The 25,266-nt window shown below is 34.1% G+C and overlaps 1 protein-coding gene and 1 long non-coding RNA gene across 2 annotated transcripts in view; one reads left to right on the top strand and one right to left on the bottom strand.

Annotated features, from left to right (window-relative positions):
- The first annotated feature begins 217 nt into the window (after positions 1-217).
- LOC127865122 (uncharacterized) lies at positions 218-6,590 on the top strand. The gene is made up of 3 exons (XR_008042492.1): positions 218-1,001; positions 4,163-4,320; positions 4,912-6,590. It is a non-coding gene; the product is annotated as an uncharacterized LOC127865122 (long non-coding RNA).
- A 6,929-nt stretch (positions 6,591-13,519) lies between these two features.
- Positions 13,520-25,266, bottom strand: part of LOC127871065 (low-density lipoprotein receptor-related protein 1-like) — a 35,737-nt gene continuing 23,990 nt past the window's right edge. The window contains exons 10-11 of the mRNA XM_052413748.1: positions 21,259-21,324; positions 13,520-18,691 (exon numbers count right to left, since the gene is read on the bottom strand). The gene's annotated coding sequence lies outside the window, so the exon portion shown is untranslated. The remainder of the gene's footprint in view (positions 18,692-21,258; positions 21,325-25,266) is intronic.

The following is a 25,266-nucleotide window of genomic DNA, read 5'->3' as shown; positions in this document are numbered from 1 at the left end:
TACATTCGTCACCATGGGCTAAGTGTCTATTTGCCACACTATTAGGCCATAGAAAATAAATTCAAAGATTCTCGTCACCGTCCGTCCCTCAAAATCGTCCCGCCCGAACGTTTTTTTATTTTGAAAAAAAAAATCCGTAAAATACTGAGGACGAAACGGCTGAAAGAACGAAAATGGCGAAGTGCGAGTCGGTAACTCAATGTCTCCGAGACGCTTAATGATTTTTAACTGCGCACAAGCGTCGTCTGAAATTTTAGTGAACAACAACAAAATGTTTCTTGTTTGAAGATGTAGAAACGGCGTTAAAACCGTTAAAGATTGGTACGGGCTGTCAAAGTGTGCCGAAAAGTAAACTCTCGCGGACCTTTACGATCAGTTTATAGGCGGTTCGTATGATCAAGCCCCATCGTTGAAAGTTGACCACCAGAAAATCGTCTGTGCCTTCGTCGGCCGAAACAAATTAGACTTGACACAGGTGTCACCGGATGTGACAGTTAGTCAAGCAGTCGGCTGTCTTGGAAATTTCATAGACTTTAGTATTGGGGACACCCCTGAAACTTTCTATAAATCTCCACTAGGTACATTGGAAAGAAAAGATGCTTTCACTTTGCTAATGTCAGAAGCTAACAAGGCAAAACACTTGCCACCAGACAAGGCACCAATTAATGCAAAAGCCAGACTTTTTAATGACATTCTTACATGACTGAAAGATAGGATTTATGTGCGTTAATGCCCCAGTACTCGAAGGTAATCTAGTCAACTGTCTCTCTGAAATTCTATGGTATATTGACGGTTATCATGACACCTTAGCAAGGAGAGCTTGTGGTGTTCCAGATCAGCTTGCACATTTTCAAAACTACTACAAGCCTGTTGATAGGAAGCATAAAGAGGTGGACAAAACAAATTTGAAAGAGGAAGTTTTAAGAAACCATGCTACGACTTTGCTGCTGCTCTGTGAGGATAGCTTTCTAAATCGTGAAATATGGACTTCTGTCTGTCAGGTATATAAAATGTATTTTGAAGTGGAAGTGTATTTTATTTTTACCAATTTAAACAATTTTGTTATAATGTAAACTATGAGACACTGCTATGGTGTGTGGGTGGTGAAACACTTTTCGTTTCCACTCGTGAACAAGAACAGTTCAAACAGCGTTGGCTGTTTATTTTTAGCATAGTTGCGGTTACGCAACTATGCTTATGTTAGAGCTACATTTCTAAAACGATATGGAACGGTTGACCATTATGAAGCCTTACCTGATCAAAAATCAGATGAAATATCTTTTTAATATAGTATATGGTAATTCTAACATTTTTTTATTTAGAAACGTTTTTCTAACGTTTTCTTCCAAGAAGATTACTGACACCGTTTTTAGTGAATTTTTCTAAGACCGTTTAACGTGAGAAAACCTTCTAAGAAACTAAAACAAATTTTGTTCGTAAAACAATTCTGTTTTGTTGATAGTGATCTCACACCTACTTTCTATTTCCTTTGTTTACTGTTCTGGGAGAGGTCAAATTCATTAGGCCCTTGTTTAAGGATATGTAGAATTTCATTGGTTAATTATAAATAGAAATTAACATATTCTCAACAGGAAGTGGGGCATAAAGCACTTTCATTCTTTGTAAATGTGTAAAAAAATAGCGGAGTACGATGAATGTTTTCTGATTTATGACATGGATTCTGACCTGCCTTTCTATGGATTTAATGAAGTAGAGTTTGAAAGTAATAGAGATGTGTTAATTGAAATTAAAATGATTTACTTTGAGCCAGAAATTTACGTTACGAGTAGAGCTAACGGTTTAAATGTGGCATCGAATTTAATGGATTCGCGCAAATTCTGGACGAGTGTTGTGTCTGTAAAATATTAAATGGAATGCCGTAAATGTATCAAGTCGGAAAAGAAAACGGATGGTTGCATAATGGTATGCGTGAAATAATGTAATTCTACGTATTTATTTTCATGGTTATGTCATTTTGTAACCATTCACATTCGTCACGATTTGGAATTCCCGTTTCTAAAAATAGAACATTTTGGTAGCATGAACCAACAGGGGAGGCGACTTGTGATGTCAGAAATTGTTAAGGTTACAATAAAGTAAATAATCGAGTCATGAATAATCGAGTCATGAAGTCTGTACTCTCTAAACCAGGGACCTATACTGTATAGGTCCCTGTCTAAACAAATCATCATATTTTCCTCGAAGGCATGTTTGACTTTTTAGACTGTTGTTCTGGTTGTATCGTTTGGAGATATTGATAGGGTAAGCATAGGTGTTCACTTTTAAATATCTGAAATAGGATAAAGTTAGAGATTGAAGTAAGAAAATGGTACTGCAAAAGGTTACAATCCACTAGAAAACGGACGAAAATAGAAAGTGCAAAAACAGTCGATTTTGATTTGAGTCACATTCTTTTTTGGTTTGAACATGACATATCTTTTTTATTGCTTAAATCGATTCTGCTAAGAATGCCCATCAAGAACAGGTATGGTTATGGGGGTCTCTATTTGCAAAATGTTGTATTTATTTTCGCTCAAATTTGTCGCTTTAACATTGAAACATATAAGGAAACTATTTAGTATATTTTGACCTGAACATTTACTTCAGCAGCAACTTCCGTATCTTGCAACTATGCTTTCAACGCCATCGTCGCTCTCGTTTATATTTTCCAGTGGCATTTTTTGCTTCTTTCTTCTTCTCATTCTTCTTTTTCTTCTTCTTCTTCTTCTTCTTCTTCTTCTTTTATAATAATGGCTATGTTCAATACTGATACATTATGGCCATGTATGGGGGGTTAAAAAGAAATAGATTGATAGGTTATCTGAGTTACTCAATCCACTCGGGAAAATCCTATCAACAGTGATAAAAAAAGGTGCAAAACCTAACACCTTAAGCCCTTAAGACTTAAATATGTACATAAACAACTGTGCATGTGGTGAGAATATTAGTCGAGTTAAAAACAGGATAAAAGCAGAAACATGTGATCTAAGGTAGTAACACTGATGTAGACAGTACTGATTTTAATCCAGGGATCGTATCAGCGCTGACTACATAAGATGGAAGTGTGTTCCATTGTACAACTGTTCTTGGAAAGAAAGAAATTTTGTGGTTATCAGCTGTACTTGGTAGTATTTGGTATGCCATGTGTTGGTGATGGCGTGAGTGTCTAATGTATGAAGTGAGATAGTGAAGGGGATTGACGTCAACATGATTATATACTATTTTATAGAACAAAATGAGTCTTGCTTGTTGTCTTCTTGATTGCAAGGTATTCCAAATCAAATCCTTAATTATATTTGTGGTGTCTTGCTGTAATTATTCGTTACAAATCTGGCGGCTTGACGCTGAACATTTTCTATTTTATCAATATCTTTCTGATGGTAAGGGTCCCACACACTAAAGCAATGTTCCAAGGATGGTCTAACAATGCTGTTATATGCCGCTGCCTTAGTTTCCAATTTAGAAGAATGAATGTTTCGTTATAAGAATCCTAAGCTCCGGCTTGCTTTACTACTAATTTTATTTACGTGAGGTGACCAGTTCAAAGTTGAGCTTACTTCAACGCCAAGATAAGTGGCTTGGTTTACAACAGACAGAGGTTGATTGTGAAGAGTGTAGGCTGTTTTTAATGGTTTACGGTTTCTTGTAACATGCATGATATGACATTTTTCTATGTTAAAAGACATCTTCCATTTCAGCTCCCACAATGATAGACTATCTAGATTTCTCTGAAACTGAATAGTGTCAGCCAAAGTTTTTATGGATCTGTACATGACATAGTCAGCCGCAAATAGACAGACGTTTGACTTTACAGACGAAGGTAGATCATTAATGTAGAGCAGAAACAGAAGAGGCCTAAGATCCATAGCTTCCAAAGGATCCACTTTTTATATTATATTATGACGTTCAAATATGGGGCGAAATGTCTGTTGTTTTACTCAGGTGCTAGCTTGTGATATAATATCCTCATGTACAGGGATTCTTCATCCACCAAAATAGCTGAACACGCCATAATGAACTAAATTTGTCAGTACAACATTTAAACCCAACAAAATAAATAAAATAAAATTAATGTTAAGAATAAAATTAAAAAGGGTTTGTAAATTTGACTTTAAATTGAGAGTAAATTTCAAATAAATATTTTATGCAATAAATATTTCAGTTACTGGTGAAGCTTGGAGAGTCACTTATGAACTATTCAGAATATCTGGTTGAACAGAAAAGTAACGTAGAAACCAAGGTTCCAAAGCTAGCATCCGACAGAGAACACTACGAAGTTTTATCACAGAAACATCATATTACTCCTGGGTCACATAGCAGGTATTTGTAAAAATAGAGACAAATGTTTAATACAAATTATATATTTCTTGGTTGCATTCTGTTCTTCCATAGGATCTCATTTAAAAAATTTATTATCTTAAAATGGATAAGAAATACCATAGAATGTTTAATTTTTTAAACAAAATAAATACTGTATGCTAGGCATTAAAACAATGCGTACTCTCTCATATGATGACATGACAATATTGACATAGTATAAATTAAAATGACATTTTTATGCCCCCGAAGGAGGGCATATAGTGATCGGACCGTCCGTCCATCTGTCTGTCCATCTGTCCTTCCGTCACACTTTGCCTTTAGGTTTCGAAAAATGCTCATAACTTCTATGTCGCTTCAGATAGCAACTTGATATTTGGCATGCATTTGTATCGCATGGAGCTGCACATTTTGAGTGGTGAAACCTCAAGGTCATCCTTCAAGGTCAAATATATGGCTTCAAAGCGGCGCAAAAGGGGGAATTGTGTTTCTGACAAACACATCTCTTGTTCACCTTGAAATATTTTGATTTACAATATTTTTTTGATACTTTTTGTGATATCATTTGCTTGTTTAAATATATACTGTTTACAGGTAGCAAGCTCTGCATACCGCTGTGATCGCCAGTGACCCATATGAGAAGGTTTGTCTGAATGACTTCGCACTGGATGACCCAAGACGCAGGTTTGACTACATTAAAAAACTTGTTGTGCTAGTAAAATGTAAAATCACCTACACCGGAAGCAAGGAACACTTGGTTTTCTTATGGAAACTAGACAGTAGTCACACTGAAGGTGAAATTCTAGCTAAAAACATGGAGCTGTCAGCAGAAATACATAAACAATTACCGGTGTATCATACCAGGGCTATGAGGAGAGAATTTTACAGTTTGTTTGGTCAACAGATGAGTGATAAGGCTGGCTTTTTGAGAGAGGCATACAGACGTCTTACTGGTGATTGTTCTGCCAGTGTAAATTATGAACAGGGTGAAGTTGATAAAAAAAATACTTATATTCTAGAAATGGAAGATCCAGACATTATAGACTATCCCAGAATCGATAAATTGACCGCCGCCATATTGGCTGTCACATGACCCGCTTCTGAAAACGCTACTGAAGAATTTGGCAGATTACAGCGTAATCATCGTGTACACCCGCTTTATTCCAATAAACAGTACTTAATGACTTCGCACAGTAGGTTTGAAAACACTTGAAACATGAAACCACGTGTTGATTTGTTAAACATCGTTAATCAATATAAGTTAAATAAGAAATGTGCACAATAGATTTATAAAATATGTGTCTCTGCAACAATATTCAGTGACAGCAAGTAATGTTTAAGGCCAAGTTTGCTTTTTTAAGCATACCTTTCAGTAATGCCTTTGTATTAAATTTAATGATTTCTTTTAATATGGAATAAAATTATTCAATGAAAATTATCAAGTTTATAGAAATATCTAAAGTCTGAAGTCAACGTTGTGATCTTAGCGTAAATAGTGCCGAAAAAATTATTTGGCTAAATTTTGAAAGATTTCAGACCGAGGTAGACAATTTTATTGAAAAGTAGATATCTGCCTTTGTTAAGCCTGTATTATTTCTTACAAATTGCCGTACTTCGATAGTTCCGGAGATACTCAATAAGAAACTGTGTAGGATTAAAGACCGAGACCGACTGTTTTTTATTGAATTGTACATATTTTTGTTTGTCTTAACATTTCCATTTTGTTATTTATATTTCCTTTGTAAGTGTCATTTAAAGGTAATGTAAAAATGTATAGCCGAAATGAAGTTTGAGATTCTAAAATTGGTCCGCAAATATTAGCGAACCTGTGTAATATTTCAGGCAGAGGCAAACTTTTAAACTAAATGTATGTATCTGTTTGAGTCTTAAACTAAAGTGCTTTTTAGAAATTTCTTTTATTTAAAAATCTCTCTCAAGCTATAAAAAAAAATCACTAGCCGGATATCAATTTTGTGAACAAGAACCGGAGCTATTCATTTGCAAAACTGTGTAAGATGTCAGAACATGGCATACTTTTTTTATTCAAAAAGGACATACCAGCTTTTGCCTATAACTTTCTTATATTATTATTTAAATAACGTTAAACATGTTATATCAACGTTTATAGTCTGAACAAAAATTGTTTAGGCTGTTCTCAATATTTTCTAAACTGATTTCATTATTTATTAAATTTTCTTAATAACATCTAAATTCATGATTAACATGTTCAACATGAAAAATATGGAGCCTTAAATAAACTTGAATAATTCCAATTGTGTTCTCTAGATTTCCTTAACTTGTGTCTTTATTTAATTTTCGTAATAAAGTCTAAATTTACGATTAAAAAATGAAAACACGAAGAAATAAGTGATTTTGCTTCATTTATTACGGATTAAAACCGATATGGGTATGCCCATGACACCACATGTCTGCAATTAAGATAACATATCACGTGTCGCCTTTAAATAACATGTTAAATGACAATCAAGACCTTATTCTTGCCAGGGACCTTTACAAATAGGTCCCTGTTCATGCCTATTTTTATTAATCTTAAATGAATGCAGATGAACCTTATTTCTACTAATTAGGTAATAACTGATCTATAAAAAAAAAACACGAACTATTATTTGCTTATCAGATCGAGTAAAGAAATCTTCAAATATTTTCGATAAAATTGTTTCGCCTTCTTGTTTTGTTCAGGGACCTATTCAAACATATATTTATGTTCCTGTTGGAGACGTGCGCGAGTATTCAGGGGCGGTAATCCGGGAGTTATCAATTTCTGGGATTGTTTATTTGTGACTTAAGAGTTAATAATGAAGGTAGACCAGAGAAATATGAAATATTTTTGCAGGAATGTCATAAACATATTGTGTCAAGTTTAGAGACAGCTGTAGATGAAAGAAGGAATGATAAGGTAGTAGATGAGGGGGAAACTGTTACTCATTTTGCTGATGCTTTTTCGGTGATAGACTTCTATGACCAGGTAACTAAGAAATGCCCCCCTAATACCCCTATGCCATCTAAACAATGTTTAAGACTTCAATTTTGGCCTAAATATTGTCACAACAAGAGTTCAGTAAGGTACACTGGCAAGTTGAAAGTTAAATTCATGATTCAATGTTGTCAGTTTAGGAAAACACATGATGATATGCACTATGCATCTGCTGTATTAAGGTATGAAAAGGAATTTTGTATCAAATACAAATGTATAGAGATTATTGTAGCTTAGTTTGTGTTGATAATGTTGAAATTGAAAATAGGAGAGCCGGGGTATTCAGTGGCCACAGTTGAAAGGGGCAAACAAGTATTGGTTGCTATTGGCAAGAGTTTTCAGGTATGTGATCACGACTTCACGAAATTTTCCATGACCACTGTGTATACTTACATGTTAAAGGGATCTTTTCACGCTTTGGTAAATTGACAAAATTGAAAAAAGTTGTTTCAGATTCGTAAGTTTTCGTTTTAGTTATGATATTTGTGAGGAAACAGTAATACAAAACATTAACCATGCTCTAATATAGCCATTATATGCATCTTTTGATGATTTTAAAACCTAAAAATTATAAAGCGTTATAACGATTGAATAATTTGGAGAGTTCTGTTTTTGTCGTTAAATTTTGTGAAACTACGAAGATTGCTTATATAAGGTATAAAATACGTCAAGAATGTGTACTCGGCGGAATAGCTCAGTTGGCTAGAGCGTTTTTACTTCAGGACTCTGGCAGGACTCCAGGGGTCACTGGTTCGAAACCTGCTCAGGGCAATGTTCTTTTCCTTTTTTTAATTTTTTTCTTGATTTTTTACTGGAGCTTTTATGATCCAATGTTTACATTTATCAATATAAAGCATTTAATGAATAAGTTAAAAAAATGCCAAAATCTGTGAAAAGGCCCCTTTAACATCCCCAGTTCAATAGAAGAAACTTTCTATGATGGGAAAGTTTTCGTAGTTTTGAAGGAATCTGCATTTGAACCATCCACCCCATATAGGCACCCTGCTGAAATGCAGCAGGTTTTAGACATAGAGAAACCCATAGTGGTCATATATAGTGATGGCGGCCCAGACCACATGGTTACATATGGCTCAGTGCAAATTTCTCTCATCAACTTATTCCTCACTGGAGATTATGATATGGTACTTGCTTGTAGAATACCCCCTTGTAACAGCTGGAAAAATCCAGCGGAAAGAATTATGTCAATCCTTAATATTGGGTTTCAGTCAGTTGGGCTCATGGGAACCAATTCAGATGAGGCAATGGAAAAGGTATTAGCTTCAGCTTCTTCCACTGGTCAAATCAGTGCTCTTGTTGAAAAAAATCCTTATATTGAAAATTATGTTAAGGAGTCTTCCTTTACTTCTTTATTTATGATCAGATTTTATTAATACTTTGACAAAACAACACTTACCTGAATACCACAATGGATTCCACCCAAAAAATAACCCGGAATCCCTCCCCCCCCACCTCCCCCCCCCCAAAAAAAATAACTTTCCTTTTTTATTTTTGAAAGATTGTCTAATAAATTATTGAATATGAACAATTTCCCCATGATGGCTTACGTTATACTGTCAAGCACACGAATAGTCGAGCGCACTGTCCTCTGACAGCTCTTGTTTAAATACAGAGTCGTGGAGTGGCTGGATGATTCATTTGAGGAGGAGGTTTCAACTACAGCACCATGATATGAACAGCACTGTCCACATGGTAATTCACCTTGTTGTTAAATAATTAAATTCACGACTAGGCCAAAGGAAATGATAAAAATCGAAGTTCCATCTATAAGATGACAGTTGAACTTGTTTGACGTTCTGAAATGTCTTAGCATATATGAGAGTCTTGACCCTTCCCTTCAAAGTACACTCGAGAGCGTAATGTCGTTGGTCTCAATATAAATGACATATCTTCAGCTTGTGAAATCCCTTATACATTCTTTCGGATAGAGAACAGTGATATGTTTTTATGAGACAGTACTCTTTCATGAAGTCGATTCTCATAATCTCCAACTCGCTTATCTCGAAACTCTGCTTATGTCAAAGTAAATCCCATGTCCCAACTTCGATCCTTCTATTTCTAATACAGATTTTGATTTTCCTTTTAATATATCAAAGCGATTTTCTTGGAAAACGGTTATCGCCAACTAATTTTGCGATTAATTTCATGTTCATATACATGATTTTACCTGTAACGGCCATATGGTGTGGATAGTAGGATACCAATAACACAACTCCGCATTTGCCTAATCAATGTCAATTGTTGTAAGTGTGGGAGTGGGTTTCTGTCACAGGTTATTGTTTACTGCGTACATTACGGCCGGTAAATTTACCTCGTGTTAAATTGCGGTTACTTTCGTTTTTCCTATTTCTGTTTTCATCTGCATTTTCCTCCAATGTTTATCTCCAATTCGGGATATCTTCAACTATTTGTTTATGTCCTTATTATTTCGAGATAATGAGAGTCGACTGTAAATCAAATCATATTGCATGCGTGCAATTACACAAGTATGATACTTGATCAAGTGAAGATTTCAGAAGATTTCATTTGCCGGTCTTTACCAAATAGGCTCCACATTCACAGGATTTGCAGGATACGACTTTGATAGTGGAGTTAAATCATAGTGTGAAAAATTCTTGTTAAAGTTGTTACAATGTTTCCCAACTTCTTTCATAGAAGGGTCGTTAAAATTTATAACAAACACCTTCGCCTCTGTTACACTTTCAACAGACTGTTTTTATCAGTTCAATTTTATTGCAGATCTATAGCAATTTGAATGTGAAGTGCGATAAAATGATGACAACAGTAGGATAAGCGATAGTACGATGGCCACAATGCGATAATACGATGATGACAGTGTGACAATACGATGGCAACAGTGCGATAGTGACAATACAATTGTGCGATAATACGATGACGACAGTGCGACAATGCAATGGCGACAGTGAGATAGTACGATTGCGACAATCCGAAAATTCGATAGTGCGTTAGTCCTATGGCGATAATGGGATAATACAGTGACGACAGTGCGAAAAAAACTATGACTACAGTGCGATAGTAAGATGGCGACAATGCGATAATACGATGACAACAGTGCGACAATACGATGGCGTCAGTGCGATAGTATGATGACGACAATGTGATAATACGATGACGACAGTACGATAACGCGAAAGTACTGGAAAATGGCAGTATGGGGTTCTGAAAACTGTGCTATGTCATGAAATGGATACAGAAACTTTGATGAGTAACCTATACATTATATTTGGAGTTTGTTACACAATCAATACATGCTCTGTGTGAAACCTATACATAAAGCAACTTTTAATTGCCCTTGAAACAAAGCATTTGAATAAGTAAAATATATGTTCGTAACCTGGTTTGTACTTTAAAATGTTTAATGTACAGTTTATCCAAGTAACATGTAGTTTCATTGAAGTTAAGTTACTATAATTGGCTAATAGATAACCATCTTATGCATTACTTCGAATAAAAATATTTCGATTTTAGCTCAAAATCAATGTAAAGGTTGCACCTACGCACATTTGTAATTAGTTTGTTATTGAAAATAAGTACCTACTATTACTGGATGTTCCGTTCTCTTATCCATAAATACCAGAAAAGATTAAACTCATCTGATTAAGTAGTTTATTGACACAATGTTTGGCAGTAAAACATATATCCAACGTCGTAGAGAAACGGGCTACGCTTTGACCTCGTCAGCCCCCAGTAGTAACAGGCTTTTTCGGCCTCATTTATAATTTGAATAAATTGTTGTAAATATGTTGGTCAATACTCTATATAATCAAGGGATATTGTTTACTATAGTATTATGTTATCTTCATGAAACTCAATTCCATTTGAAAAATGTTTCTTTTGTCTTTTTCTTTAGGTATGTCGTCATCGTCAAAATAAGGCATTAGGATGCTAGAGGTGGCTTTGAGATAAAACAAACAACCAAGTTATTGCTATTGCATATATTTAGTAAGTTAACTGTAAAGTGGTAACAATAACATATATATAATAAACACGTCTTAAAAATACAACACTGAATCGTTACACACATACAACCATAAATGTTTATTAAGCTAACACTAGTAACAGTTCACACACACGCGCACGCACGCGCGCACACACACACACACACACATACGTACATTCGCATTTAATTGAGGACATCTGTCAAACTACCGTCAAATGAGTACACATATAACCATTGCATTTACAGCAACCAAACATTGAGAAGATGTTCATTACTAGTTAGGGAACTCATTTGCATGTTTTCTTAACTGAAAATTCCACTGGTTATGAGTCTGATATTAAACCGCCAACTTGAGACGTGACATTATACACAGCGCCAAATAGAGACAAAGTCACACACCTTCAACTAAGAACAAATACACAGGCAAAATAGGGACACAATACATTCACACATTCAATTGAGATTCTAATCACCTTAATGAGGACGATTATACACAACTTATAATGGGACAATTGCTAGCTGTTAAATAAGGATGATTATAAATGTCCATGTCCAAATAAAAGATTAAGTACAAAGTGTGTAAAACAAACAATTAATTTTGTTGGCTGTTAAGTCATTCGAGACACATAAGCTTGTCTTCAGTCGCCGATGTGTAAACTTGTATTCGTCTCATAAAGAATATATACATGTTATAAATAATAAATATATTTACAAAGCTAATTATACAATAGCTAGAAAATGGCTCAGTCTGGTAAAATGTGGCATAATTATACTGATAGCATATGCACAACACTGAAGCCTGCTTGTGATCACACATAGACAATGTTACTCATGGCATGAATATTTAGCAACATAAAATAATTTCAATATGTCCTACTTGTTATGTTGCATCTTTGTCTCAGTCGGGTTAATAAATAGTCTGCCATTTAAGCTGTGGCACCTGATTATTATCTTCAGTGCTTAGATTTGGTGACATTGTTGTATTAAAATAAAAACATTATTAATGCCTATTAATATTATGACCAAATCGAGTTTAAGCGCACATACATTCAGTGTATTGATCCCATGGCGTCTCTTTTCGTTTCAAAGTTATTTGCGTAACTACACTAATTGCTGTAAAGTTTAATATATTCTGAGCCAGGGTTCCGATGTTTTAAGTGTCCAATTTAAAACAAGTGGCATTACCTTCTTGATATTTGAATGAAGACAAAACAACGAAAATATGGGGAGTTTCTTACTCGTCCTGACTTCGGCGTCTGTGTTGATGTTCATGTGACACCTTCGTAAAGTGGTTTTAGTAAAATCCGTTTTTTTTCCTTAACCCATCGGAATAACGCTTATTACTTCTATAATTTAATTATTCGATGACGTCTAATGTGTTGAGACTTTTAATATTTGCTTCTGGTATCATAGGACACCGTTTAGTCCAGGGGCACTTCTTGTTCATGCATACAAGCATTTTGTTTCGAAAATGTAATGATGCTTAAAGCTTGTAACAACTATCAATAGTTATTGAATTTTGAAAACAGAATTGATGTAGATATAGTTCAATTAAGGTATATATATATATATATATATATATATATATATATATATATATATATATATATTATATATAATTAGATACAGATGAGGTAGAGCTAAATAGCTTGCACACTTAATTTAAATCTATTTTATCAATGATTCAATGATGATGCTGATTCAGCCAATCCCTGTTTATTGTTCAGAAATAATGACTGCAAAGAATAAGTCCAGGCCATTTATCGCACGCTGTACTTCATGATCTTCTTATAATATTGTATGGCGGTTTAAACCAAATCCCGCCTTTAAATTTGAAGTTATGTTCCAAACATCAATATTCAATTAAAAGTTAAAAAACCTGAACCAGAACATTTCACTTTCTCTTAATGCCGTCCATTGTAATGTAACGGTTCGATCAAATTCATTTAATAATTTTGAAGTTTTTTTTTGCTGAGCAAAGTTGTTTCGGACTGACAGACAAAATGTCAACATTACTTTATCCCTTAAGCGATTCATTTTGCAATTATCATAATTGTAGGTAAGGCATTAAGCTGGATTTCCTCCTATAAAATTGTCAGTAAATGTATATAGTGACTAGTATTGTTTTATTGTCAAAAATCACTAAATGAACGACATGGGTGTCGGTTTAATTCGTACGCGTGGTGTGTTAAGTCACCATGGATACTTTACTACAAGAAAACTGTACGTAAAAACATATTCTTTATTTTAGAAGTCACATATTACACATGTACAAAATAATTTTTCACAAGATTACATGATACATGTGCAAATACATAATAAAGCAACATATATGCATACATTATATATTATTTTCCCAACACATTTTATTACAAGACTGGATAACAGATAAATATATAAGTACATTGGCAACACAAACTATCATATAAGTTGCGTACTGAGAAAACTGGTAATAATGCATGTGCGTTAAGTGTCATCCCAGATTAGCCTGTGCAGTCTGCACAGGCTAATCAGGGGCGACACTTTCCGCTTTGATGATATTTTTTGTTTAAAGAGTCTCTTCTTAGCAAAAATCTAGTTTAGGCAGAATGTGTCGTCCCTGATTAGCCTGTGTGGACTGCACAGGCTAATCTGGGACGACACTTTATGCACAAGCATTATGCTACTTTATATATATATATGATTGTAGACAGTGACATAAAAAGACAAAGCAATTTGCATAGAAATTTGAAAACAAGAGAAACACAACGCCCCCTACTGCGCTGCTTTGAAGCCATATCTTTGACCTTGAAGGATGACCTTGACCTTTCACCACTCAAAATGTGCAACTCCATGAGATACACAACCATGCCAAATATCAAGTTGATATTTTCAATATGGCAAATGTAATGACCAAGGTTAAAGTTTTGGGACACACACAGTTAATGAATGAATGGATGACAGACAGACAGGCCAAAAACAGTATACCCGCTATCATTCAATCCGGGGGCATAAAAACACACCCTACCTTTATCATAGATGAAAGAATGACTGACACATCAGACACAGCATCAAGAGCTAACACAGCATCAAGAGCTAATACTTAATGTCTTCGACCATTTTTAATTGTTTTCTTAAATATTCTACAAAAGCTCATCATCTAATTTATACATTATACTCTTAAGGGTGTAAATTTACTTTTGTTTATTAAAAAAATCACAAACATCATGTCTTTGTTCGCTTTTACAAATATTTACAAGAAAAAAAAACACAGCTTCATGTCAACAGACATTAAAGGGGCCTTTTCACAGATTTTGGCATTTTTTAACTTATTCATTAAATGCTTTATATTGATAAATGTAAACATTTGATCGTAAAAGCTCCAGTAAAAAATCAAGAATAAAATTAAAAAAAGGAAAAGAACATTGCCCGGACCAGGTTTCGAACCAGTGACCCCTGGAGTCCTGCCAGAGTCCTGAAGTAAAAACGCTTAAGCCTACTGAGCTATTCCGCCGAGTACATATTCTTGAAGTATTTTATACCTTATATAAGCAATCTTCGTAGTTTCACAAAATTTAACGACAAAAACAGAACTCTCCAAATTATTCAATCGTTTCGCGTTGCAACGCTTTATAATTTTTAGGTTTTAAAATCGTAAAAAGATGCATATAATGGCTATATTAGACCATGGTAAATGTTCAGTATTACTGTTTCCTCACAAATATCATAACTAAAACGAAAATTTGCGAATCTGAAACAACTTTTTTCAATTTTGTCAATTTACCAAAGCGTGAAAAGATCCCTTTAAGAGTTTACAAAGTGAAAGGAATGCTGTAACTATAAGACAGTTGCATGCGATTGTGTGTTGGAAAAGTATTAAAAAGTATTTATAGAGAACAAAAGTAAAAAAAACTAGATATTTCATTATATAAACATATTTAAAGCATGTATTAATTGTAATAAGAAATTAGTATCTGCATATTCAGATGAATAAGAAGCATAGAAAAGCAAAAATAGGTACATTTTCAAAATAAAGACATTTTCCAAGGTATTTACATATTAAAAGTACCTGTGTGTATAAATTACAGAAAGCAAATAGTGGTTGCATATTCAGATGAAAAAATGCACAGAAAAAACAAAATACGTACATGTAATTGTGATTTATGACACAAGGTTCTACCTATAATTTCAAGATTTAGGATTTCAACATGGTCCTTTGAGTTAAAACAAAACAAAACACATATTTATACAAAGTTGTACAGAACAATAATATTCATTAAATTTAAATACTAAGTTTGGTCTACAATGGTAGTAAACAATACCCATTCCCTAACAAAGGATTCTGTATTATTATTTGAAATTGCTATTTTTCTTAAGTTATCATATACATACTTTGTATTTTTTGGCTCATGTAATGTTTGGGATGAATTTATTCATTATCCACTTGTATAAGATATATAGCTTGATAAACAAAATAACATTATTTATGGCTATAGCTGACCTTTTTTAAATAATCAAGTAGAAAACTTTTTTTATTCGTAAAAGGAAACAATTGATCTAGTAATATCTCATCAATTAGTGCTTTAGATATCAGACATTCCCAAAATAAATGTTCTAAATTTTCCTCACTTTGTTTGCAAAAGGAGCACAATGGATAATTTATTTTCATTTTGCTCAAAAGACTATTTGTTCGAAGAATCCTATGAATTATTCTGTATTGGAACCACTGTACCTTTACATCATTTGTTATTAAAAAGGGTAGTTCAAAAATGCAGTTCCATTCATTTTCATTAATTACGGTATTGAGTTTTATAACCCATTTTGTTTTAACTGAAGGTTGTTCATTGTTTTTATTTACAATATTATATGGTCTTTTAGCACCAGATTACTTTTTCGGCGTAAGCTGCATAAGCCAGCTTTTCACCTTAGCCTGACCTTTGTAAGTGTCCAATAAAATTCCAATAAAATTTCCCGCGGCTAGGTACGAATGAATACACTTCATTTATTCCATTGGCTGATTTGAGTATACCACCAGAACATTGGAAACATATCCGCGTCTTTGTAACACTGTTTTACTGTATGAAACAATTTTATCTCGAATGAAAAGGCTTAATAGATAGAACAGTTTTACACTCAATTCTCGACATCAATACAGTTTGTGCGTACACCTTTTATTTTCAGAGTATTACCAGCGCAAGAGCGTTTATACTTAAAAGGCTATGTTCTCATATTTAGTACTTACTTCCTTATTCCTGTCAACATGTTAACATGTAAAAGTATAAAGAGCAATGGAAGCGAGGCCTCACTTTAAAGCATTGCATTTCAACCCGCGAGGTATATCGGGTCAATTCGCGGACATTCAGAGTTTATATACAGGTCATCACCGGAGTTGGCGGCCAGTAAAATAATCGTTATATAATAAAGACGCTATCCGTGAACTAGGTGACCTGGAATTTTCTTTAGACCAGAAATATGTTAAATGAAGATATTCAGCAATATAATTATGGTATGTAAATAATAGATTCTTAATGTGTTTTCAACAATACAATGATAAATATTATTGTTGATAAATTTAACAATAATTATTTGTCCATATTGCCTAATGTACTAAAGTGATATTATGAGCATGTAACAGTTTATAGGTGTCTATCGCAACCGTTGATTATTTTTGATGTTTCTACTTCATATACACTTATATTAATTAATGCAGCATCATCATACTAAAACAATATACCAGAAAGAGAAAAATAATGCATTTGAATATCAACCGTACTTTCGTTTGACAACTGATCATGCGTTTACGAGTTGAACCTAAATTTAGTTTTAGTGCAGATTTGTTCATACGACACACAGACACGAAATTGTTTTACGGATCATTTCAGCTTACAGGACTGGGTGGGTCACGTAAGAATATCGAATATAAAATATATTTTTATAAACAACTGGTAGCAAGGTGAGTTGCAGATAATTAATCAGTAACCACATTTTAACTAACTATTTTGACCTGTTAATTCTTTTCAGCTCAATTAAACAGTGCAAAATGCCCATAATATCACTTTAAGCATTAGCACGATGATAATTGATACTGTTAATAATCGAATCAAATAGCAATGCCCGACAAACCACTAAAACAGGTTTGTTCGAAGAACGCGCCTATAAATACGGATACTTCTCGTGTGGCCGGTTGACTCATATGTTTAAATTTCACTTCCATTCTTCTTTTGGTTTTCTGTTTTGTATCTATAGGTTTATGACCAGCAATATGTTATAATGTAAAATAAGCCGCGAAAACTCCCCGTAACATCCCGTACTGCGTGTGATGCAGCTAAGAACTGCACAGAAAAAGACATTCGCTATCCTTGATCTCATTCATTAAACTATTTACGCCGTATATCTTTTTTAAAGATATTTCTTGTTTAATATCAGTTGTAATAATGCAGGCAAAAAGAGTTTTATCATTTGTTGGGTAGGACAGGGTAAACAATATTTTTTCACGAAGTTATCTATTGCTCTTGCCACACCTATATAATTAATACAATTTATTTTTAAATTGTACATTTCACTTAATGCATCTACAGCAATAAAGGTTCCATTTTTGAATATATCACCTATACAGTGAATTCCAGCATCAACACATGACTTAAAGTAAAAACTTTTATTTCCTATCAATATATTTGGATTATAAAAAAGTGGATAATACATAAATTCTTCAGCTTTTACTTCTAATTTACTACAATAAATTGAAAAGTTTTTAAGACATCTACCCAAAAGGGTTTGAAATTCTGTTTAATATATTTAAAGCATGAGGATAACCGCAATTAAAAAACATACATGTATATTTTATTGAAAATGAATGTCACTTAACATGTTTATGAAATGTCTTCAACAAAACTGCGATGACTTAACTTTATATTAAAATAAATAATTGAGCAGACTCCATTTCTGAATGCCAAAAACGATACTTTTCATACAGAACATGAAGCATGAAAAATATTTGTTTCACAATATCACTTCTAGTTCAAACATTTAAACCGCCTATAATCAACAAATGTTTGTGAAAAAGTGTTATATATTGTTTACTGTTACATAATGATATTGTCAGTTTTGGATTGTTTCCAATGAAAACACTTTTGAGTGAATTTGAAAAACATATGCATCTAAACAAATTGCCAGTTACAGCATTCAAATCTACAGCATCTTGTTCATCCCTCAATCATTTCAATTTTCCTGGTGCTTGTTAAATGTGTTTTTTTTATTTCGAATGAAGTCTTTAAAATTTCTCCAACTTCTTCTACTTAAACACAGGTTTTCTTTTAGCAAACTCTCGCATTCGGACTTCCCAGGCAATTTGTTAAGATGCATATACTTTTCAAATTCACTCATCACAACTCATTGTTCCTGCAGCGTCCACTTCTTTTTTGCTGAAATATAAAATACAAAGATGCAATACATAACATGAATCAAAATGACATTTGCAACAATTTACTTTTATGTTTGTCATCCATAACATAATGACTTAATATGAACAAAATTTCAAATCATGGGAAGAGGACACCATGTTAAAATAACCAATGCTACACCAAATCTGTACACTAAGAACAATTTTGCTGTTTCATGTTGCCAAAAATATATAGTGTACATGTTATATCCAAGATAACAATTATACTATAACGCAAAGTAATGCAAATATTCCTCCAAACAATTATTACACAGGTAAATAACTATAGCCATGTACCCAATTCTGGTTTAATGATTTGGTTCACTGGAAGGTATGGTATAGCCTACATTCTAATAGTGCCTCCTAGTGGTATACCGTAAGCAAATAGTCCAAGCTAAGTGCAGGAAATGTTAAAGCCACAAACCTTGAAATGAAATACATCTTAATCAATACATATATAAAGATGCAATTTGAAAGTGTGCAAAATTGTTATCAAATCTATAGCCTTGTTAGCAAGTAATTTAAAAAAAAAATTATTGTAAACCGAAAGTAAGATTTATATACGTCCATTTCGACAAACGCGATTATTTTTAAGTTTAAAAGCGCATAAAATACTGATTTCTACCTTCTTACCACCAGTCATATTCAAATTGGCATAAATAAAATTAAATCTATAGGCTAGTTAGCAAGTAATTTTTTTTTTTAATTTTAAAGCCAAAGTAGGATTTCTGTATGTATACGTCCATTTCAACAAACGCAATTATTTTTACCGGTATGTTTTATAGCGCAAAAAAGACGGATTTCTATCTTGTAATCACCAGATATATTCTAATAGGCATAGATAAAATTAAATCCATAGCCTAGTTAGCAAGTTATTTCTTATTAGCTCATCTATTTATTTTTTTTTAATTATGAGCTATTGTCATCACCTTGGCGTCGGCATCAGTGTCTGCGTCGGCGTTGGCGTCCGGTTAAGTTTTGCGTTTAGGTCCACTTTTCTCAGAAAGTATCAATGCTATAGCATTCAAACTTGGTACACTTACTAACTATCATGAGGGGACTGGGCAGGCAAAGTAAGATAACTCTGGCGTGCATTTTGACAGAATAATGTGCCCTTTTTATACTTAGAAAATTGAAAATTTTGGTAAAGTTTTGTGTTTAGGTCCATTTTATTCCTTAAGTATCAAAGCTATTGCTTTCATACTTGCAACACTTACTAACTATCATAAGGGGACTGTGCAGGCAAAGTTATGTAACTCTGACTGGCATTTTGACAGAATTATGTGCCCTTTTTATACTTAAAAATGGAAAATTTGCTTAAGTTTTGTGTTTAGGTCCACTTTATTCCTAATGTATCAAAGCTATTGCTTTCATACTTGCAATACTTATTTACTATCATAAGGGGACTGTGCAGGCAAAGTTATGTAACTCTGACTGGCATTTGGACGGAATTATGGGCCCTTTATACTTGGAAAATTGAAAATTTGGTTAAGTTTTGTGTTTGGTCCACTTTACCCCTAAAGTATCATAGATATTGCTTTCATACTTGGAACACTCGCAAACTATCATAAGGGTACAGTCAAAGGAAAAGTTGCATAACTCTGGTTGTCATTTTTACGGAATTATGGCCCTTTTTTGACTGAGTAACTTTGAATATATGATTAAATTTTGTGTTTCGATCTACTTTACTTCTAAAGTATCAAGGCTATTGCTTTCAAACTTCAAATACTTTCATGCTATGATGAGGTTACTGTACCTGGCAAATTGAATTTTACCTTGACCTTTGAATGACCTTGACTCTCAAGGTCAAATTATTACATTTTGCTAAAATTGCCATAACTTCTTTAATTATGATTAGATTTGATTGATACTTTGACAAAACTTCTCTTATCTGACATACCAAAATAGACTCCACCCAAACCATCCCCTGTGCCCTCCCCCCCCCCCTATTTTTTTTAATTTTTTTTTTTTAAGATCATCCCAAAAATGACCACCACACCCTCACACTATACCCCAACCCACTCCACCCCCCCACCATTTTTTTTTTTAAACTGTTAAAAAACACAAATATATATTTTTATTATTTTGTTTTTGAAATACCGTCCAACCATCGCACCCAAGAATCCCCTCCCCCCCCCACCCCCGAATTTTTTTTTTTTTTGCATTTTTTTTTCCCGCATTTTGGGAAGATAATTTAATAAATGTCCACACCCACACACTATACACCCCTCTTCACTCCACCCCTCCCTCTTTTGTGATTGAAATTGAGAGTCCCTTCACCTTAAAAAAGAAAATAGATGAGCGGTCTGCACCCGCAAGGCGGTGCTCTTGTTTTTCAAATGGTACCGCTTTTAAAACCGAAAGTAGGATTTCTAGACGCATACGTCCATTTTAACAAACGCGAAAAAAGACGAATTTCTACCTCGTAACCACCAGATATATTCTAATTGGCATAGATAAAATATGTTTCTAATTTATACTAAAATTTACTATGCCAAATAAGTTATGTGGCTTTAAACAGCAATTGAATTTCGATGCTATGAAACATACCACTGTTATTTCAGTTTTTCTTTGTTTGCCTTTGCAAGTCCTCATCCGAGTCCTCACTTTCTGGGGCTACAACAAAATTGAAAAGGCATGGTGAGCTTAAGATTCTTTTATCACATTGAATTCAGTCTGACCCAACAATTTTTTATACATCAACATCTTTTTATGTATTGTCCTCGGTGGTAATGAAAAGGTCATAGACCGGATGGACTCGTATAACTTGAAGGAAAGAACAAACACAATATTGTTGATTGTAAACGGGCATTTATTATAAAATGACATAAAAGAAAATAAAAATACAGATTCTTTCCAGAAAGGCATAATGGGTGGTAAAAACACACCACACGCATACAAAACATGAATTTGTGAAGTTGAATGTGATGACGGCAGGAAAAACATGCCCAAAATAAGTATAAAAGAAAAATATTTGATGCTTATAACAGTAAAATAATATACAAATGTGTTTTACAGACAGGTAAAAACATACATAGTATGAGTGTCAAAACCTTGTGACGGAGAAGGGGTGGATGTGGGTTGTTAATTTTGACCAGACTGGATAACCACGTCAAAGTCTGGAAGGATCAAAAGGGCCAAAATGACCAAGACCGAATTTGATTGGTCTAAAGAGCCCATGTGACCCCACACTGAGGTTATAAACAAGTAATTAAATATAAGGCTTGAACAAGTACATGTATAATGGTAACAGACAATTAATCAATTAAGAAGTCGTACAATGACATAAAATCTTTTATGTGTGCATAAAATATTATATATGTATTGTCCTCGGTGGAGATGAAAAGGTTATAGACCGGACAGACTCGTATGACTTGAAGGAAAGAACAAACACAATATTGTTGATTGGAAACAGGCATTTATTATAAAATGCCATAAAAAATAAAAATAGAACAGATTCCTTCCAGAAAGTCATAATGGGTGGTAAAAACACGCCACAAAGGGGACCGGAACGGGAACCCCGCCGCCCATGAAGTACGGGAGAGGACGCAATTCGAAAAGGGGGTAGCTGCCCCTGAATGAATATAAACGTAGCCTTACGATTAAGGTCAGGTAATGTGAAAATTAAGGACAAATAAGCATTATAAGCTTTGATTTGTTAAGAGGCCCAAGGCTTAAATCATCCATCTGCTAATTAATAACAAATTATAGAACAAGAGTGAAGTTAATTAATTGAAAACAATAGGATTGGTGTTCAACAATCACTAGAATAAGCATAACTTAATTACAAGTGTATGCTCCATAAGAAAAACACTGCCGGGAAAAAAAATCAGTGTTAATAAGAACTGCACAACATAATTGTCAACAAAAGTGACTTAGACCTATCAGTAAATCATTGGAGCCGCAACCTTAAACTTCAGACAGAAAACAACAAACAAATATTTATATCAAGTATAAGAACAAGTAAAAAAGGTGAAAGACTACCTGCAGTCTTAAATTGTCAGGGGAAACATAACTTTTACAGCAAAACAACAAAAGTAAAACAAGATTTCTTTGAGAAACACAATTCCCCCCAGTAAGCCAAATATGAAGTTGCTATGTAGTTTATCAGATGAAATAAAATTCCCTGACTTTACACTGACTTTTCCCTGACCAATTCTTGGTTTTCACTGACTTATTTCGGGACATATTCAGCCTCCTCCTCCCGATACAGCTGACCAAATCCACCCATTTAATGTTTCTTTTATTCTTTAACATATAATATACTAACAAAGCAGTACTACTTGTACACTACTCTATGCATGATGCAAGGCTATATAGTAAAAAATCAATAGGGGTCATCTGCAGGTCATGATAAATGTACCTATAAAGTTTCATGATCCTAGGCCTAAGTATTCTTGAGTTAATACCCGGAAACCATTTTACAGTTTCGAGTCACTGTGACCTTAACCTTTGACTTAGTGACCTGAAAATCAATAGGGGTCATCTGCCAGTCATGATCAATGTACCTAGAAGTTTCATGATCCTAGGCAGGTTTTTTTTTGCCCGATTTTATAGCCGAAATTCGGCTATATTCCCAATCACAAAAAGTATACTTTTTTCTTAACCAAATTTTCAATTTTCTAAGTATAAAAAGTGCAAATAATTATGTCAAAATGCACGCCAGAGTTATCTAACTTTTCCTGCCCAGTCCCCTCATGATAGTAAGTAAGTGTACCAAGTTTGAATGCAATAGCTTTGATACTTTATGAGGAAAGTGGACCTAAACACAAAACTTAACCAGACGCCGACGCCAAGGTGATGTTAATAGCTCATAACTTTTTTTCAAATGACCTTGACCTTTGACCTAGTGACCTGAAAATCAAAACGGGTCATCTGGGAGTCATGATCAATGTACCTATCAAGTTTCATGATCCTAGGCATAAGCGTTCTTGAGTTATCATCCGGAAACCATTTTACTATTTCTGGTCACCGTGACCTGAAAATCAATAGGGGTCACCTGCGAGTCATGATCAATGTATCTATGAAGTTTCATGATCCTAGGCATAAGCGTTCTTGAGTTATCATCATGAAACCATTTTACAATTTTGGGTCAGCGTGACCTTGACCTTTGACCTAGTGACCTGAAAATCAATAGGGGTCATCTGCGAGTCATGATCAATGTACCCATGAAGTTTCATGATCCTACGCATAAGCGTTCTTGAGTTATCATCGGGAAACCATTTTACTATTTCGGGTCACTGTGACCTTGACCTTTGACCTAGTGACCTGAAAATCCATAGGGGTCATCTGCGAGTCATGATCAATGTACCTATGAAGTTTCATGATCCTAGGCGTAAGAGTTCTTGAGTTATCATCCGGAAAACATCTGGTGGACGGACCTAGCGACTGACCGACATGAGCAAAACAATATACAGCCTCTTCTTCGAAGGGGGGCATAATAAGAAAATGCACACTAACAGGAGGAAGCAATCATGTAGAAAAAACTATGTACCTGTGGCCTCAAACTGTCATACAACAAAGGACAACAAATACTGGCCTTAATAAACAGCCTTGTTAATAGGTGAAACGTTTGCTTGCAGCCTAAAACTGTCAGGTAAACATAGATTGTACAGCAAAGCAACACACAATAAACTAAGACAATATACCGGTTAAAGAGAAGGCAATAAATAATATAGTATAAACCCCGATTGGCGGCACTAAACCGCCAGTAAACATAGGAGATATAAGCAACAGATACTGGCCTTAAACAGCAGCCTTATTAATAGATGAAAAATTACCTGCAGCCTTAAACTGTCAGGTAAACATAAATTGTACAATAAAGTAAAACAATGGATCTGTCACCCTAAACTGTCAGACATAGAAGATATATACAACAGATATGGCCCTAATAACAGGCCTTTGTTATAGGTGAAAAATTACCTGCAGCCTTAACAGTTCGGTAAACATAAGTTGAACAGAAAAGCAACTAGGGTAAAATAAGAATCGATAAGAAAATAAACAATTATATGTTAAACAATGGAGCTGCGGCCTTAAACCAATAAGATGACCAAAGTGATGTATACAACAGATTTTGGTACAGGTACCTATTAGGATGTGAAAATGAATGTGCAGCTTAAAACTGTACGGTAAACCTTACATGTACAAGAACCTGACAAAGCAAAATATTAAAATGTAGTGGTTAAGTAGTAAGGTATCATGTACCCAGTAGTAAAACAATGTAGGTGCTGCCTTTAACCATCAGACAACATATGAAAAGTATTTAACACATGTTGGCCTTAATAAAGGGTATTGGTAAAATTTTAAAGACAATCTGCAGCCTTTACCTATCAGGTAAACATAGATTATACAGCAGAACAACAAAAGTAAAATAATAAAATGTACCCATACAGGAGTAAGCAATTATATAGTAAAACAATGGAACTGCAGTCTTAAACTATCAGACACTGTACATGAGATATAAAAATGTAACTGCAGTCTTAAACTATCAGACAATATATGAGAAAAAAAAAATTGCCTTAATAACAGTCCTTGGTAATAGGTGAAAGGTTACCTGCA

This window comes from Dreissena polymorpha, chromosome 1 (assembly GCF_020536995.1).
Source record: "Dreissena polymorpha isolate Duluth1 chromosome 1, UMN_Dpol_1.0, whole genome shotgun sequence".
Classification (NCBI taxonomy): domain Eukaryota; kingdom Metazoa; phylum Mollusca; class Bivalvia; order Myida; family Dreissenidae; genus Dreissena; species Dreissena polymorpha.
The sequence above is the reverse complement of the archived record's forward strand: the minus strand, read 5'-3'. Positions and strand labels throughout refer to the sequence as shown.